The sequence below is a fragment of the Schistocerca piceifrons genome, chromosome X (assembly GCF_021461385.2).
Source record: "Schistocerca piceifrons isolate TAMUIC-IGC-003096 chromosome X, iqSchPice1.1, whole genome shotgun sequence".
Taxonomy (NCBI): Eukaryota; Metazoa; Arthropoda; class Insecta; order Orthoptera; family Acrididae; genus Schistocerca; species Schistocerca piceifrons.
In genome coordinates this window covers 280,660,762-280,680,379 of record NC_060149.1, presented here as the reverse complement: position 1 = coordinate 280,680,379, position 19,618 = coordinate 280,660,762, and positions in this window count along the sequence as shown.

Below are 19,618 nucleotides of genomic sequence, written 5' to 3'. Positions count from 1 at the left end.
ATCTGTGGAGGAAATTTTATTTGCGCAGCTGCATGCCTGAAATTTAATCGACATTGCAGATGTTTAAAATACATTTTATAGGAATTTATTTTAATTATTATGCTGAAATGGTAGTAATGATTTACAGTGTAACTTAGCACATTGTTTACCTGAAATAGCACGGTCATAACCTTCACATTCTCTCATTGAGTCTACATGAACACAGTTCTTTTGAGTGGGAAGTATATATAAACACAAATTCTTCTCACTTACGTTTCCTAGCTGCAGCTAGACCAGTGAGTTGTGAATTTTTTTGAATTGTGTTAATTGTGTTTTATTCATCTCATGACGTACATTTGCAATCCATTTGGTTTGCATACAGGAGACATGTCAAAAATTTATAATACAGTTACAATGATTTTTACATTAATAAATAATAGCACTGCAATAAATAATAACACTATAAGGATATTTTTTGGAATGTTCAACACATTCTACCCAGCTTGTCCTGTATGAATTCATCCACTTAGTAATAACACGTTAGTGTCAGTACCTCATATAGCTTTCTTTTACATGAACCTTAATTCATATGCATCAACTTGTTTCCTTTCAATTTATTGCAAATTTTCATTCCCATGTATTGAGGTCCCTGGGCATATAGTCTGACACGTTGGGTGGGGAGCATACATTTTTTTCTTGTTTCTAGTATCATGTGGATGGACAAAATGGTTTCCCTCAAATAATTCATGTTTGGTGTACAAAAATACAATACTCTCATATATGTATAAGGATGGCAGAGTAAATATTTTAAGTTTTCTAAATAATGGTCCTTTGTGATTTGCGGTACACGTATTTCGAATGATTTTTTTTCTGTATTTTTAGTATCCGCACTATGTTTGTCAAGTTACCCGAAAAAACAATACCATACCTAATAATGGATTTGGAGTAGCTTGTATATGCTACTTTTTGCATGTCCATGTCATTTCTAGTCAATAATATTTGCATTGCAACTGTAAAGCTGCTCAGTTTGTTAGCCAGGTATTTAATGTGTACCTCCCAGTTCAAATTTTTATCTACATTTAAACCTAAGAGTTTAACTGAGTCAATTTCTTCTATATCTTGGTTGTTGTGTACAATCTTAATCCGCTGACATTCTGACTGTCTGGTTTTGAACTACATGGAGCTTTGTGGAACAAGATATATAAATTTTTTTCCAGTCAGAAAAATAATGCGCACCATTTGAATAGATGCCAACTCTTTGTTTTCTGTTGGATAAGTAGGATTTAAGCCATTGTAGGGCACTGCCACTAATGCAATACTTTTCAAGTTTGTAAACAAGCAATGCATGGTTTACAGAATGAAACGCCTTTGTGAGGTCGCAGAAAATTCCTGCCACCTTATTTCTCTTGTCTAATGATGTACTTATTTTCTCAATGAAACTGTTTACTGCATCTATGGTGTTTTTTCCCTGCTGGAAACCAAATCAATTGTTTACAATAACAGAATATTTTTCAATGAAGTTTTGGATTTGTGCAACAACAAGTTTTTCAAATATTTTAGATAGGTCTGGGAGAATCAAGATAGGATGATAATTTCCCATGATCTCTCTTGATACCTTCTTGAAGAGTGGTATGACTTCAGCATATTGCAGTATATCTGGCAAACAGCCCTCTTCAAAACATAGATTTATTATTTGAGCTAGAGGATTTGTAATTCTATTGTGTACCACTTTAATTACTTTGGTGGGTATTCATCCCAACCTGCAGATTTTTTGTTTCTTAATGTTAGAATAGCATTTTCTACATCCTCCACAGAATCTTTCAAGCATTTTGTAAAGTTTTCAGAGTTTTCACCTAGGTAAAAGGGATTTACTTAGTTGGGATAATCCGTTACATCTACATCAGACTTTGCTACATTTGAAGAATTCATTAAAGTACTCTGGTATTCGAGTTGGATTTACAACAGTATTTCCTTCAATGTCAATTTTTGAAATTTCTTGGTTATAGGTTTTAACACCTAACACAGATTTAATGACTGACCACACAGTCTTTGTCTTATTTTTACGATTTAAAATTAACCTGTTAGTTGCCAGTTGTTTTGCTGCCCTGACATCTCTTTTAAATATGGTTTGATAGAGTCAAAACATTGAGTCCACTGCTCACCATGACACTGAATGCACCTGGTGGCATAGCATGCACATGATGTGATAAGGAAAATATGTGATCAGACCAGAGATGAATGGGAAATGATTCAAGTGATGATAAATGCCAAAAATTGTGAAATACGCTAATGTAAGTGACAGATTGTTATGACTTGGCACTTGTGAATGAGAATTTTTGAAATGGGGAATTTGGTCAGCTGCTTGCATTTTAATGTTGTGAACATCTATAAAAAGTGACTGAAGGACAGTGAAATCACACATAGGCAACCAGGTGTTGGATGTTCACATCTCATCTCAGAACGTTGAGGTCAGACCCATGCCCACTTCATAAAGTGGGACAGGTGGCCATCTATGACAGATTTAATGACAGAGTACAGTGCTCATACAGGCACAAGGGTTTTGGAGCACTCTGTTGAGCACACATTGTTAAATATGTGGTTTCACAGCACCCCTATGTGTTCCCATGTTGACCCAACAACATAATCAATTATGATTGTAGTGTGTAAATGATTATTGAAATTGGAGCATGGATCAATGGGAACACGTCACCTGATCAGATAAACCACATTTTTGTTACAGTAGGTCAATTGCTATGTCTGGATTTGCCATTTTCAGGCAAATGGTGCTCAAAACATGTATCATGCCACAGGCACAGGTTAGTATGGATTGTATTATGCTATAGGGGATATGGACCTGTAGTAGTAATACAACCTGAGGACTATGTGAACATCATTGTGGACCATTGGCAGCCACTCATTCTTGATGTCTTCCCTGAAGACCTTGCCGTTTTTCAGCAGAACATCTGTTCATCTTCTAAGGCTAGAATCATTCTACACTACTTTAAGGCACATGATTCTAACTCATGTTGAAGTCTTGAGCACCAAATGTGTCTGATCAGAATCATATGGGATGCTGTAGGCTGTAAACTCTTCATCCACAAATGACTGACTTATAATTTATGGAAATTGTATAACTGTGCCACATACCTACGGGAGCCTCACAAGGATGTCACATCCATACTAAGAAGAATCTCTGTTTTATTGAGTTTCTGAGGTGGACCAACGCTCTATGGAACAGGTGGTCACAATATTTTGGTTCATCAGTGTATGGTGATGTGCATATAAGATAGATGTGGATAATTCAAATGGTTCAAAGCATTGTAGGACTTAACATATGAGGTCATCAGTCCCCTACACTTAGAACTACTTAAATCTAACTAACCTAAGGACATCACACACATCCATGCCTGAGGCAGGGTTCGAACCTGTGACTGTGGCGGCAGTGCAGATCCAGACTGAAGTGCCTAGAACCGCTCGGCCACAGCAGCCAGCTGTGGATAATTCACAGTGGAAATTGCCAATGTATGCATGTGCATCAGGGTACACGTAGAATTTTTACCATCAATTTTCATGATAGTTTAGGAATGGTGAGAGTACTTAGCTACTGTAGTGTTAATTATGGGTGGTATGAGGCAGGCACAACAGATATCATATCAAGAAGTGACAGTGATGGTTTTCCAAGAACATAAATGTTTGTAGAGAGAATCAGAGGCAGAAACAGTAGATTAATGTGGTGCTTACCACAGCATTGACATTTCCAACATAGGCAACTGTTGGTGCATGTGACATGGGACACAGAAATAGAGTGTACTTGCTACACTACAGAGTATTTCTCATCCCTCTCTGCACAGCATGCATCATACAGCCAGCTTCTTAATTACATACCACTATAACTGATTGACTGGTTGCTACTGCCTGACTAATTCTAACTTACTAGTTGTGATGCTTTAACTGTCATTATCCACTACGCCTACTTATAGACTCCAAACATGTTGGAAATTATCTACAAGTTATTTACATATTATTGAAGTATAGTTCAGTTACATTATCAATAATACTGTTTTAAAACAGGGACTATAAGGTAACAGCTTTTATACCGGGTTTCACTTTTATGTGTGAAAATTGCTCTCACATTTTCTATTGAAGCTTCAAAATTTTATTCTGGAAGTATTTCATTAACCAACAGATATTTCTATGAGCCACAAACATTTTAGAAAGAGGACAAAATAGTGCCAACATTTGACAACACCAGATTTTTTAAATGGATAATATCATAGACATTCTGCTACTTGATGTTCCTCACAAATACAACATTATTGAATGATAATATTTGAATGGGTGCCTGGAAGAATGTGGTATATCTTATTTCATGATTTCACAGGAAGTGTGTTTGTTCTGTGGTCATGTGGCTTCAGCTGGGGAGCACTGGAGTAGCGACATACCATGTTATTCCACTACACTCTGGTGGATGTATTCATTTGTAGGAAGAGGTGGAGACTCATAACATGAAAAGTTTTCAGAACGAGAGATGTGTTATTACAGATGTTCTGTAGAGCATTAAACAATACACACTAACTGACAACTTTAAAATGGAACACACAACAGATAGAAAATTATTCTGCATGTCATGATGTCCTTATTTGTCCATCAACTGAGAAGTGTTCAACACAACTAATTACATCAAACTTGCTATTGGCCATTAATGAGATAGGCCTTTCATCTAATTTCTGAACACTGAAACAGAACACGCAGCAGATTCATTTGGAGGACAGGTTTTGCTAGAAGTCATGATGTTATTATTTCTGCATGAACTGAATCTTATATATCAGATGCACTTTTTTTCTTTTTACTGATCAGAAGCAAAGTCTGATACAAGACTGGTAGCTGATCATGGTCAAGCAACTCATAGGTAGGTGGAAACACTGGATGACAATTCCACGATTGCAGAATATTGTGTGACAACCTTGTGTAGTGTGAAACATGGTCAGGCTGGGACTTTTTGAGCCACATGAATTCTGTTATTTTCACTTTTCATTTTTTTAGTTCAGCCGTCACCCACTGACAGTCTCTGAAGTCAATCTGGCTCATTTCTGCCATGGAGAATGGTTCATGCATCAAAGATTTGGCAATGACATTTTTCCAGTCTTCAGGGGCCCTAGGTTTAAACAATTTTTTGTGATACTCATTGAGGGCAAAGTCCCAGTCACTTGGTAAGAAGTTGTGGCCAGAGACCACAAATTTCTTGTGTGTTTCTTTAAAATACCCATTATGGATCAAACAATGAATCAATTGTTGTTCTGACCAACATATCGGCCTGGCCAAATTATCAACTTACTTTCTTCACTGTGGTTAGTTTCTGAAAATTTGTCACCTTTTTTTTTTTTTTATTCCATTTCACAGTTTCTTTAGAGCCCCATTTGACAACTGATTCATGCCATAAATACATAGAAGCCTACCCTGTATTCATGTTGTGAACAGAAAAATTATAACATGTATATTGCCTTTGGTATGACATACTGGAATGCGTAGGGGAAGGGCAGTATAGTACTCGTAAGTAGCCACTTGAAGTGATACTACTCACACTTGCAGCATCCATTTCCAGTTGATTACAGGCTTGTTCATCTCTATAGTAATGCAGTTTACACTCCTGCTCTACTTGTAACCACTCTTTCTCATTTGCAGCAGTTTTAAGTTTGATGTAGTACAACTCACACTGGCAGCATGTACCTGAACTTGGTGCTCCAAACCTTAAGCTGAAGTAACGGTCAGATATTGTTTAATACAATGTGAAACTGATTGTCATCTGAGGGTTTTGATTAATGAATAGTCTGAACACTTCTGGAACACATAAACCAGGGCTTATGTGGTCCTTTACCAATGCATTCCAACTGTAATGACTTGTAATTATCAGAAAGCTCTTTATATGGACTTGAGGGAATAGGATATAGTTGTAGGTAAACAACTGGAATTCTCTCAGATACAGATTTATTAGCACTTTGCTTCTACACAGATACAAGTCTGGAGGCTAACTGCCGTTAGCGGCCAGCATCCTCCCAAAGCCCTCTCCTCAAAGATAGCACACTTATACACTGAAGAAATATCGATATTTATGGCACTCTACACCACATAGCCCCCCCCCCCCCCTCCCCGCACAGTATGGAGTACGTCCCTGTGAATGGGGGGGTGAGAAGTTAGAAAGGTAACGTACAGTTCTTCCGTGTCAGGTGGAAACGGTCGACTGGTAGGAGACTGGGGGGTTAAACCCAGTACGTCGACGGCGAAGTCAGCAAGCAATGCCGGCGGCTGAAGACAACTTCCCTTCCTGGAGTGGAGGTGTAGCACTTCGTCAGCAGGCAGGCAGAGAATCACCTTGCCAGAAGGCCTAACAAAGGCACGTAAATTGCCACACACAGCACTTGTGCTCAATTTAAAGCGGCCCACCACACGAGTTTCTGCACTTCCTCCCTCAACATTGTCACATGTGAGTACCACACACACCGTATCGCCATCTACGACAACAGATAATTTATGTATGTCATCAGGGTGTACATGTGTTGTGAATTCTTGGGTGGCACCTGTATGAGCAATGGTAGGGAGAAAGGGAGGTGTGGGAAAGCCATGGCAAGGGGAAGCATCTGCGAAGAGGGGGGTGGCAAGTGCACTGGACTGCGCAAGCGACAACCTCGGGCGATCAGCTGACGGATGAGGGAGTGTGACCGAAGGCAATGAGGAGCCACTGTGGATTGAATGGCATGACAAAGAGCTGTCACACAAAGATGGTAAGACAATGGTAGAATCCGAGTGGTTGGCAGTTCAACTGTGAGGGCTGTGAGGAGTGAAACCTCAAAAAGATTGGCCGCTCGAATTAGATGAACGTGGAGAAGAAGCAGTGCTTGGCAGAGAAGCACGCTGTGGAGAATAAATACCCAAATGTATGGTATGAGAAGATGGATGGCTGCTCGAAGCAGGAGTGGGAGAAATAGGGGCAGAATCAGGGAGGTTCACCTGAGGCTCAATGAAAGCTGGTTTCACTCGGTTGAGTGAGACCGTGATTACAGAGTCTTTTATGAGGAGATCCATGTTATTCTTGGAGCATTTGACGACCTTGTAAGGACCTGTGTAGGGCGACTGAAGCGGGGCTTTGATTGAGTCATCTCTGAGAAACACGTACTCACAAGAGTCTAGCGTGCGCGGCACATACACGTGCGGAGGTGTATGAGTAGCCGGAGATGTTGGCTGAATTTTGCTGCAGTGCAAGCGCACTCGCTCGAGAAGTGAAGGGAGTTCAGAGGGCTGTGGAAGTGGGGTGGAAGTGACTAATTCTCCAGGCAAAACCAGAGGTTGGCCATACACAAACACAGTTACGGAACCCTTGAGGTCGTCCTTGAAAGTCGCACGAAGGCCAAGAAGCACGAAGGGCAGTACTTCTGTCCATAGTGAGTCATGGCAACACAAGGCAGACTTTAAGGTGTGATGCCATCGCTCAACAAGCCCATTGCTTTGGGGGTGGTATGCGGAAGTATGAATTTTGACAATACCACACATTTTGCATAAGTTGGAGAAAACTGAAGACTCAAATTGTCGTCCCTGGTTAGTGGTAAGGGAAACAGGTGAGCCAAATCAAGAGATCCACGAATCTAAGAATGCTTGACTTACTGTCTCAGAGGTAATGTTCAGAATAGGCACAGCCTCAGCCCACCGAGTCATCCTGTCAATAACTGTAAACTAGTAACGGAAACACTCGGAGAGGGCAAAGGGCCTACGAGGTCCACATGAACATGGTGAAACCGGCCTGGTGGTTGGGCAAAACAGCCAAGGGGTGGGGAAGTGTGCCTGGAAACTTTGTTCTGTTGACACAACACGCATGCCCTGGCCCAAGACTGAAAGTCACGGTGCATGTCTCTCCAGACAAACCCTTCAGATACCAGACGGGTGGAAACTTTGACATCAGGGTGTGCTAATGTGTGTAATTTGTCAAAGACCTGGCGTTGAAGGGGCTTAGGAATGAATGGCCGCACTGTACCAGTCGATTCATCACACCACACTAAGTCAGATGTGCCAGGGAAAGTAGAGCGTACCGGTTGGAGAGAGGAGCTGTGGTCCGAAATTAACTGCATGGTATCGGGGTCTGCCGATTGCAACCGAGGTAGGTCCGTTAAGTCAAGTAAGGTTGTGACAGCACCAACACATGAGAGAAAATCAGCAGCCACATTGTCCGCTCCTCGGATGTAGCGAATGTCATTTGTAAATTGTAAGATGTAATCAATGTGACGAAAGCGTCGTGGAGGCGGATCAGCCACAGGATTTTGTATGGCAGGAACCAACGGCTTGTGATCAGTGAGCACATAGAGATCTCATCCCTCAACATCAGTTCTGAAGTGCCTTATGGCCTCGTAAACTGCAAGTAATTCTCTGTCAAATGCTGAGTATTTCTTCTGCACATTGTTTAGCTTTTTTGAGAAAAACTGCATGGGGGTCATAACATCATTGTATGTCTGAATCAGTACTGCGCCGACAGCATTTTCACTAGCGTCAGTAGTGATAAACATTGTGCCGTCCGCACATCTAATTGTTCTTTTGCAATTTTCATAAATTCCAGCTTGAGGCGGCATGGGCGTTGCGATATGGGTGGCCCATCGGTTAGACATAACCAATGAACTGTGCCATTAGTGACTACTGCAATACATGGCGCGGCACGACAGTCAGATGTCCGTGAAGCGGAGCAGGTGGTGACAGATGGGCAAAGCTGTGGCACTGAGGGCACGGAAGTACAGGTGTGCCAACTGCTCGTAGGCTGCATAAAGGCCGCACGCGTGTTAACACGGCGAGGTTGGTACATTGATTCTTGGTAGTGGACCGTGCCGCTACGGGTGCTGTAGGCACGAGTGGGCATGGCCAAACAGCAGATGGCTGTAGTTAATTGCCACGAGCTTGGGAAGTTAACTGTCCATTCGGAACGCAAGGAACATGAGCACTCGGGCATACACTGTCATTACAAGAGGGGGTGCTGGCATAGTTTACAGAGTTCACAACATTGTCGTTAACGTGCGCGGGCACAGGAACACCAGATTGGCACAGACTGACCTTGTCTGTAGCCAATGAGTCATCTGCTTGTAATGTCGCGAGGCGTTGTTGTGTGGAGGCCAACTCGTGGTGTATGTTGCGGAGATGCAGCAGCATTTCCATATGTTCCATCCGCAACTTCGAAGACTTGGCGCACTCTACTAGCCACTTGTTTGTCCAAGATTGCACCTCCAAGGATAGGTTTAAACACTTCTTAGCACAGCACACATGTTTGGTGTTAGCCGAACTGTCACTTGGCGGAGCAAAAGGAATATGTTTGTTTATTGGGTGGTAAAACACAGTATTTTGCACAAAATCTAGTGACAACTGATAGTGCTTGAGGAAATCAATTCCGAGAATAGGTTCTTCAATTGTTGACACTAAAAACGTCCACTCCAGCTTGCACTTGCGCGAAAGTTTCACTGTATACAGAGTAGAACCCGAACAGTGTAGGGTAGACAAGTTCACTGCACGAAGTACTGTTTTTTGTGGTTGCACTTTATTGGTTGCTAGGCAAACCAGCAGCAAAGAGACGTCTGCGCCAGTGTCTACCAGAAAACGTACACCTGATTGTAAATCGCGAACACAGACTCGACCACACTTACTGTTGTTGTCCGAAATGGAATGCAACATTGGATGTTGCCCGTTGTTTACATCGCAGGAGGTGGCACCACAGCCTACCTGCGGTTGGAGTTTGGGTAAGAACACGGTGACTGGCATTTGCAAGCTTGCTCCCCGAATCTTGCGTGGAAGAAACAGTAAGGTTGGGCGGGCCTGTGCTCCTGCAGGTAGTTACTAGGTGACGGAGTATGTGACCCAGAGTCTTCCACAGAGGCCAATGCACTGTCGTTGTGGGGAGTTGAAGGTGCAGGCAGGGCAGCTAGTTTAACAAACTTGTTATTAGCAGCACCAGACAAGGGCGTGGTGTCAGAAAGCTTCTCAGTGCGGTCACGTCCAGAATGCAGTGCACGGAGCTCCTGTTGCCTGGCAGAGTATGCTCTGTCGGCGGCGCGTAAACGTTCATTTACTGGTCATCTTCATACGCAGAGATTGTAGTCTGGACAGGCAAAGGCAGCTTTTCTTTCCAGATTTCTGCGAGCGTGTCATCAGGCATAACTTGCTCATTCACGAGAAGACGGATGCACCTCCACAGCTGGGACAGCCGAGACGCTCTTCATAGATGAGCTGTAGCACATTTTCTCTCCTGGTTTCGAGACGCGCTCCAGTATCGTCTGTTTTGCCACAGCATACTTCCCTGCTAGGGGGGTGCTTTGACCAAAACATAAATTAAATCAACGCAGTCGTGAAGATGGTTCATGAGGCAAGCAAAGTGTGTATCATCGTCCAAAGCACAGATATTGAATGTTTGCTCAACCAGGTTAAACCACAACTTCGAGTGACCGGGTTTGAAGTCTGGTAGTTTCGGCAGATTTGGCACTGCAGTCACTGCGGAGGTGCGCCTATTTCTTTGGACGGAAGTAGAGCATGCAGAAGACAGCGAGTCCGAATTATTGGCATCCCGTAATGCGGGTATCGCGAAATTGACTTGACGCCGGGGGGTGGGCGGGGGGAGGGGGGGGGGAGGGGGTGGCTGAGAAGCGAGGGATGCTCGAACAGTGTGAGGATAGTAGTCAAAATGTGCGTTCTCATTGACGTGGTAGCTCGGAGAGAAGCCACAAGTACTTAAGTACGCCGGTGAATGTCCGTTATGCACACTGTATTCACTCGACCGTGAGTGGTGGGGCTGGTTGTAGATGTCTGGGTAATTACTGTCCAGCACAGAATTGTTGACTTGATTAGAAGCAACACAAGGATCCCACACATGTCCACTAGGATGCACACTTGGTGTGATATTTGCTGTTTGGCGAGCATTGAGCACTTGTTGACTAGCCAGTGTGGAAGGATACACACATGGCGGGAACTAATTCGAGTTTGAATTTACTACTGGATTTTCCAAAGTAGCAAAACTTTGCTCAACGCCATGATCTGTATTGAATTGTGCATTTGACACAGGAGTACGAATGATCCAAACAACACTCTGTGGAGAACACGTGGAAAGGTCTAGGCTATCAAAGCCAGAGTCCGCAACCATTGGCGGTTGGAAGAAACTGGCGGCACTCGATGAATTCCACTGCATGCTTGGGCTGAAAGATTCCAAAGAGTCTTGCGGCATGTCCACTATGATGGCAGGAGAGATGTTACTGGAATCTGGGCGGCGGTGAGTGCTGAAAGGCCATTGTCTGAAGCTGAATAATGGCCCTCACAATCGCGAAGAAACCCGATGCAGTAGGTGCGTAAATAACCTTCGGGCAGTAACTTGGACGTGTATTACACAAAAAACAGGGTCACCATTGAGGGAATAGGATATAGTTGTAGGTAAACAACTAGAATTCTCTCAGATACAGATTTATTAGCACTTTGCTTCTACACAGATACAAGTCCGGAGGCTAACTGCCGTTAGCGGCCAACATCCTCCCAAAGCCCTCTCCTCAAAGATAGCACACGTATACACTGAAAAAATATTGATATTTATTGCACTCTATGCCACAGTCTCATATTAAATCATGAACATCATCATTATCAACTGCATAAGGCCTACTTGTGTGAAACTCTCTTCTGTCTTTAACAGCCAAGTTTCCATTCTTAATTTTCTATTGGAGAGTTTCCACTTGCTGTCAGCTTATAGCAAAATATTACAAAAAGTCTTTAAACAAATTCCTTTGTCGTAAACTTTGTAATTGAATAAAACCTGTCTTCTAGGTGTTTGTCCTGTTTTCCCAGATCATTTTCTCACAGGCTCACCTATACTCATGTATTAAATGAGAACTAATGACTGTTTGTCATATGATAGCTGGTAAAATTTCTGATACAAGTTAGTTACACAATCCATATATAAGTTTTGCAGTGTTTTCTACATGATGCATTACAGGCTGTAGCTAGGAACATAGGATGAATGGCAGCTGCTCTGTTTGCATATCTGGAATTCAAAAATATTGAGATGAAAGTTTTAAAAAAGTTTTTAAAAACTTTAATACTCCTATATATAAAAAGTTTAGTGTTGAAATAAAATAATTATGTCTTGCAGGAATACTTACACTATTTGTTGCAGATTTTGCAGGAATCTCCTTTCATTGTCAGTTCATGTAGGACTTCTGACTGTCTCATAGATTTTTACACTTCTTATCATTCCACTCAAATATATTTACAACCCTTTTCCACTTATTTAAGCTAACTTGATCACTGAGAGTAACATTCAAGTGACTCATGCTGCACAACTTGACACAGGAGACCTGAGCACTAAGCAGTGAGTCTGAATCAAACCAGTCTTGGGTACATACCACATTCCTCCAGTGGACACTTGATACTTCTACAGGCTACAGAAATCTAATGGTGCCATCTAGAACTGCCACAAATTGACACAATGCAGATGAGACTCATAACTTGCTGGTCCACAAGAAAACTTTTTGTCTACAGCTACATCTATGTAGGTACTCTGCAAACTACCATAAGGAGCATGGTGGAAGTTACCCTGTACCACTAATCATTTCCTTTCCTGTTTCAATCGCAAATAGAACGAGGAAAAAACAATCGTCTATATGCCTCCATATGAGCCCAAATTTCTCATATCTTATCTTCATGAACCTTATGTGAAATGTATGTTGGTGGCAGTAGAATCATGTGGCAGTCAGCTTCAAATGCCGGTTCTCTAAATTTTCTCAGTAGCGTTTCTTGAAAAGAATATCACCTTCCCTCCAGGTATTCCCATTTGAGTTTCTGAAGCATCTCCATAACACCTAAGAGTTGTTCAGACCCACTGGTAACAAATCTAGCAGCCTGTCTCTGAACTGCTTTGATGTCTTCCTTCAATTTGACCTCATACAGATCCAAACCACTCTAGCGGTACTCAAGAACAGGCTGCACCAGCATCCTATATGCAGACTCCTTTACAAGTGAACCAAATTTTCCTTAAGGTCTCCCAATAAACCGAAGTCAGGAAATTATAACAGACCATGTTCTTCCATGTTCCTCCAGCCATACCTTCATTTATTAAATTACATAATTTTTGATAGAAGATAAAGTATTCCCTTTATTGAGGAAAATTGGAACTTTAAAATATGGCCTACCAAGCCTGTAACAGAAATTTGTCAGCAGGAGTGAAATTTGGAGTAAACAAGATCTTACTAATATCAAATACATAATGTTTCATCAAATAAAATCTTTCTACAAAAATATTTGTATTTTGGAAGCCAGCCAAATGTAAACTATACTTTAAACAACAATCAGAATAAAAGGACTTTGAAGTTTCAGTAAGTATTGTACACTGCCAGAAAAAAAAATTGCAGCACCAAGTTAATGTAGGGTAATTAAATTTCCAGCATACACTTATCTAGGTAACATATGTAAGTGATTAACATTGCAAGATCACAGGTAAATGTAAGTGCGAGATAAGCCACTGCAAATGTGAAATGCTGGTACATCAATAACCAGTGTAACTGCCAGAATGTTGAATGTAAGGGAGGAAATGTGCATGAATTGTGTTGTACAGGTGCAGGATGTCAGTTTGTCAGATGAAGTTCCATGCCTGTTACACTTGGTTGGTCAATACTGAGATTGTTAATGTCGTTTGTGGATGACATTGAACTTGTTGTCCGATGATGTCCCATAAGTGCTCAATTGGAGACACTTCTGGTGATTGAGCAGACCAAGACAACATGTCAACACTCTGTAGAAAGGGTTGGATTACAACAATGATATGTGGGCAAGCATTATCCTGTTGGAAAACTACCCCTGTAATGCTCTTCATGGATAGCGGCACAACAGGTTGAATCACCAGACTGATGTACAAATTTGCAATCAGGGTTTGTGGCATAGTTGTGAGAATGCACCTGCTTTTGTCAGAAATTCCACTCCAAACCCTATCTCCAGGTGTAGGTCTAGTGTGTTTAGCACACAGACAGGTTGGTTGCAGGCCCTCAACTAGCCTCCTTCTAACCAACACACAGCCATCACTGGCACCAAAGCAGATCCAGCTTTCGTCAGAAAACGCAACTGGCCTCCACCCTGCCCTCCAATGAGCTCTTTCTTGACATGGCTGAATTTGCAAATAGTGGTGGTTTAAGGTCAGTGGAATGCATGGTATGGGCCATCAGGACCAGAGGTGTCCTGGAAGTAACCAACTTTTAACAGGTTGTTGTGTCACTGTGATGCCAACTACTGTTCAAATTGCTGCTGTAGGTGCAGTATAATGTGCTAGAGCCATACGTCAAACATGACTGTCTTCTCTCTTAGTAGTGCCATGTGGTAGTCCAGAGACTGGTCTTCTTGCAACCGTACATTTTCATGACCAATGCTGCCAACAGTCATGTATGGTGGCTAATTCCTGCGAAGTCTCTCTGCAATACCACAGAAGGAAAATTCAGTTTCTCTTAGCTCTTTTACATGTCCTCATTCAAATTCAGTCAGGTGCTGATACTGGCATCTTTGTCACCTCAAAGGCATTCTTGACCAACATCAATTCACCATGTCCAATCTCAAAGATAACTAATGCTCACAGCCATTACAGCATGTATTTAAAGCAAACCTGATTTGCATCCTCAAAGTGGTGCTACTAGTGCCACTCTTACATGGTTGGTGCAAAATTTAGATAGACATCATCTTCCAGATTTAAAAACATGCCTACCAAGTTTCATTTGTGTTGCACAACTCCTTTTTGACGTTTGAATTTTTTTCTGTCAATGTATATATTTTAGAAAGGAAAAGGAGAATCAATATCTGTTTTAGGAATGATAACAGGGCAAGAGCATATCTTCCAGCTTGCTACATTTCACACTGTAAATGCTGTTTTCAGACTGGGATTGACTCTGCTGAATTTTATGCCCAGTTTCTTGCTTCCTACACTAAAATCGAACAGCTACATTGAGATACCCACAGTAGCTCAAATATTGTTTACTCCAGCATGTGCTGATTATTCCCCAGAAGGAAATGGCCCACAATCGGTCCTATCCACTTGACTGTGAGTGACATGTTAGTGGGAAGACTAGATGCTGTAAACATAAGAAGCTGTGTGAGGAGAGAGTTACCCCCCCCCCCCCACCTCTTGCTCTGCCTTTACTTTATCCCAACCTCCCCCAATCCCACTTTGACCCTCTCACTCACTTCACTCAACACATTCTTTTTTTATTATTATTTTACACATCTAGTTCTACATGACCAAATTGAGGAGTAAATCTTGAAGGTCTTTGAACATGTCAGTACATGAAATTACAACATAAAAGTTATAACAGATAAAATAAAATGTTCATGAATCCAAAAAAAGACAAGCCATAAGTTTATGTAAATGCAGTCAACAATACAACACAGGAATCAGCTTAATTTTTCAAGGAATTCCTCAACAGAATAGAAGGAGTGACCTATGAGGAAACTCTTCAGTTTTGATTTGAAAGCATGTGGATTACTGATAAGATTTTTGAATTCCTGTGGTAGCTTACTGAAAATGGATGCAGCAGCATACTGCACACGTTTTGCACAAGAGTCAAGGAAGTGTGATCCAAATGCAGACCGGATTTCTGCCTAGTATTAACTGGCTGATATTGCTAACAAAATATATGTATATTATTTATATATATACACTCCTGGAAATGGAAAAAAGAACACATTGACACCGGTATGTCAGACCCACCATACTTGCTCCGGACACTGCGAGAGGGCTGTACAAGCAATGATCACACACACGGCACAGCGGACACGCCAGGAACCGCGGTGTTAGCCGTCGAATGGCGCTAGCTGCGCAGCATTTGTGCACCGCCGCCGTCAGTGTCAGCCAGTTTGCCGTGGCATACGGAGCTCCATCGCAGTCTTTAACACTGGTAGCATGCCGTGACAGCGTGGACGTGAACCGTATGTGCAGTTGACGGACTTTGAGCGAGGGCGTATAGTGGGCATGCGGGAGGCCGGGTGGACGTACCGCCGAATTGCTCAACACGTGGGGCGTGAGGTCTCCACAGTACATCGATGTTGTCGCCAGTGGTCGGCAGAAGGTGCACGTGCCCGTCGACCTGGGACCGGACCGCAGCGACGCACGGATGCACGCCAAGACCGTAGGATCCTACGCAGTGCCGTAGGGGACCGCACCGCCACTTCTCAGCAAATTAGGGACACTGTTGCTCCTGGGGTATCGGCGAGGACCATTCGCAACCGTCTCCATGAAGCTGGGCTACGGTCCCCCACACCGTTAGGCCGTCTTCCGCTCACGCCCCAACATCGTGCAGCCCGCCTCCAGTGGTGTCGCGACAGGCGTGAATGGAGGGACGAATGGAGACGTGTCGTCTTCAGCGATGAGAGTCGCTTCTGCCTTGGTGCCAATGATGGTCGTATGCGTGTTTGGCGTCGTGCAGGTGAGCGCCACAATCAGGACTGCATACGACCGAGGCACACAGGGCCAACACCCGGCATCATGGTGTGGGGAGCGATCTCCTACACTGGCCGTACACCACTGGTGATCGTCGAGGGGACACTGAATAGTGCACGGTACATCCAAACCGTCATCGAACCCATCGTTCTACCATTCCTAGACCGGCAAGGGAACTTGCTGTTCCAACAGGACAATGCACGTCCGCATGTATCCCGTGCCACCCAACGTGCTCTAGAAGGTGTAAGTCAACTACCCTGGCCAGCAAGATCTCCGGATCTGTCCCCCATTGAGCATGTTTGGGACTGGATGAAGTGTCGTCTCACGCGGTCTGCACGTCCAGCACGAACGCTGGTCCAACTGAGGCGCCAGGTGGAAATGGCATGGCAAGCCGTTCCACAGGACTACATCCAGCATCTCTACGATCGTCTCCATGGGAGAATAGCAGCCTGCATTGCTGCGAAAGGTGGATATACACTGTACTAGTGCCGACATTGTGCATGTTCTGTTGCCTGTGTCTATGTGCCTGTGGTTCTGTCAGTGTGATCATGTGATGTATCTGACCCCAGGAATGTGTCAATAAAGTTTCCCTTTCCTGGGACAATGAATTCACGGTGTTCTTATTTCAATTTCCAGGAGTGTATATGCCAGTGTCAGAATACCCAGACTGATGAACAGGGGTTGACAAAACTGCAGCACAGGAATAATTTAGCTGTATACTCTGAAGGATATTGTCTAAAAGACAAACTAATTTCATGTATTGTTAATGCACCTTTTCGCCACTCAATGCCTTAACTTTACAGAGTAGTTAGCTTTACAGTTTCCTTTGCTTGCATGTTTTAAATTTACCTGTGACTGTGTTACCATCTCATTATCACATAAATGTCATCACACTAGTACATGATACCTTTCTCACCACAACAACATGTTTAAGCCTACACTGTCACAAATTTACACATCCAACACTATATTGTAAATGTTCCACATACATGTACTGCAGAAAGTGTTACACAATACACAATTAATGCAGATATGCTACAATACAGTTTCAATTAACTTTAATCCATGTACACTGCTGTGTTAGGTGATCAACTGTTTGTCATAGTATGACAATGTATTCACAACAGAGTGGTGCACAGTCTGTTATATGTTAGGGTGCAACTATCTTTAGTTACTACTAAAGTGCAGAAACACCTGAAATATTACTTTTGTGTCGTAATGTGCACTGTAAATCCCTTTTCTTATTGGAATACTTTAAAAAAATTAAAGTAAAATCATTACAAATTAAGAGCCCCTCCTTTGTGCCTGGCATTCAACAAGTATCTAAATTTTCATAGGTTATGAGTATTTCAAGTAAGATCTATTTACTGCTACAGTGTTATTAGAGGACTGTGTGTGGTGAGCAGTCAGATTGAGGGATTATTAAAGAACTGAGGGATAACTTTTCCAATTTTACTTTATTACATTTCATTCATCTGGAACCATGTCTTGTGTTAGAACTGTCACTGAGCTGGGGCCAGTGCAGTACCAGATGCTGCCAGATACACAGTTATCCATACTCAGTTCACATGGGCAGCATTTCCACAGAAAACATTGCTGACCATGGAACACAATTATCTGATTATTGCTTTGCCTGGAAAGCTTCTTGGGCTACCACAATCTGACAGCTTATTCACACTGCTAAATGATGTGAAGGCTCACCTTCTGAGAACCCAATTATACCCATGCAGCTGCCATCAGTTGGTCAGTGTAACTAAAAATTTTCTACATGGTGGTATTAAGGAATGGCTTGTTTCCCTTTAAAAGAAATATTTGTGCTTTTATGTGTCTCATGTTATGAAAAATGCTTTAACTAAATGTGATGGGAATGTGATGATATGTGGGGCGCTATTTTGAACTCAATCCATTATCAACTGGGTAATACTGTATATCGGGAGCAGAAAAACCAAGTAATAATTTTCAGTAGTGCATACTACTGAAATATAAAAGAAAAAGATAACGACTATTAATAAATTTCATGCAAAAAGTTTGCAAATATTTGTTACTGTCTGTTCTTACTTGTTACATGATGTTTATTTGATAGCCTACTTCAAACATTTGTGCCATTGTTATATTGTTATGTGTAAACTTTTCCCACTTGTACTGACAACCACCAATGAACCTCCACTGATGTGTCACTGTCATTGAGTGTTGCTGTCTCCTGTGAGGCCTATTCATCATGCCTGCAGATCCTTCTTTGGTGGCAACAGCACTTTTGGTCTTGACCACAGCCCCCAGCACTGCACCAAGGCATTGCCAAGCACCAGCCAGCCACTGTCCAGCTGACAGCCTTCACCTGCCCTCGCACCACCCCATCAGCTCCATCCTCCATCACCAGCTTGGTGCCACATTCACTCTGAGGGCAACACATTAGCCAAAATCGAGAACCAGCTTCCCTTTAATGTTGTTGAAATTGGGTGGCCGAATGTCTCTTGTACGAAATTCACTTAATACTGTTATCTGAAAGCAAAGCTGAAAACTTTTGTAACCCTTGCCCCTTTTGCCATTTGCTTAAAATATTCATTCAAATTCAGTATTTCCTCCTCCATATTAAGTCCCTTTACTAAATGTTGGCCAGCCCTCAAAGGGAGCTCTTAACTTTTTCTATCTATTGTACTTGGTAAATTGAAATTAACACCCATAACCATGCTGCTATGGAAGGGGAAGCAAGTGTGCTTGGTGAACAGTCGGACTAAGGGATTAATGAAAGGACAGATGGATAACTTCTTCCAAATTTTACTTTATTACATTTCATTCATCTGGAACCACATCTTGTGTTAGAACTGTTGCTGGGCATGGGCCAGTGCAGTACAGCATGCTGCCAGATATGCAGCTACCCAAGTTCATTTCATGTGAGCAGCATTCCCACAGCAAGTGCTGCTGACCATGAACACTCTTATGGGAGTACTGACAACTGAGGGATGCACAAAATGCCCCTTGACCACTGAGTGGAAGAACTGGAAATGGTCATGTGGAGACACAGAGCACACCACTGAGAGTGCCTCCTTACCACTGGCTCAGTCTCTTGCCTGGCAGCTCTCCTCCTGACTGCAAGTGTTTCCCAGCTCCTTAATTCTTCAGGCAATATTCCCCTCAGTCTGGCTGTGGCAGCCCTCTGTTGCTACAGAA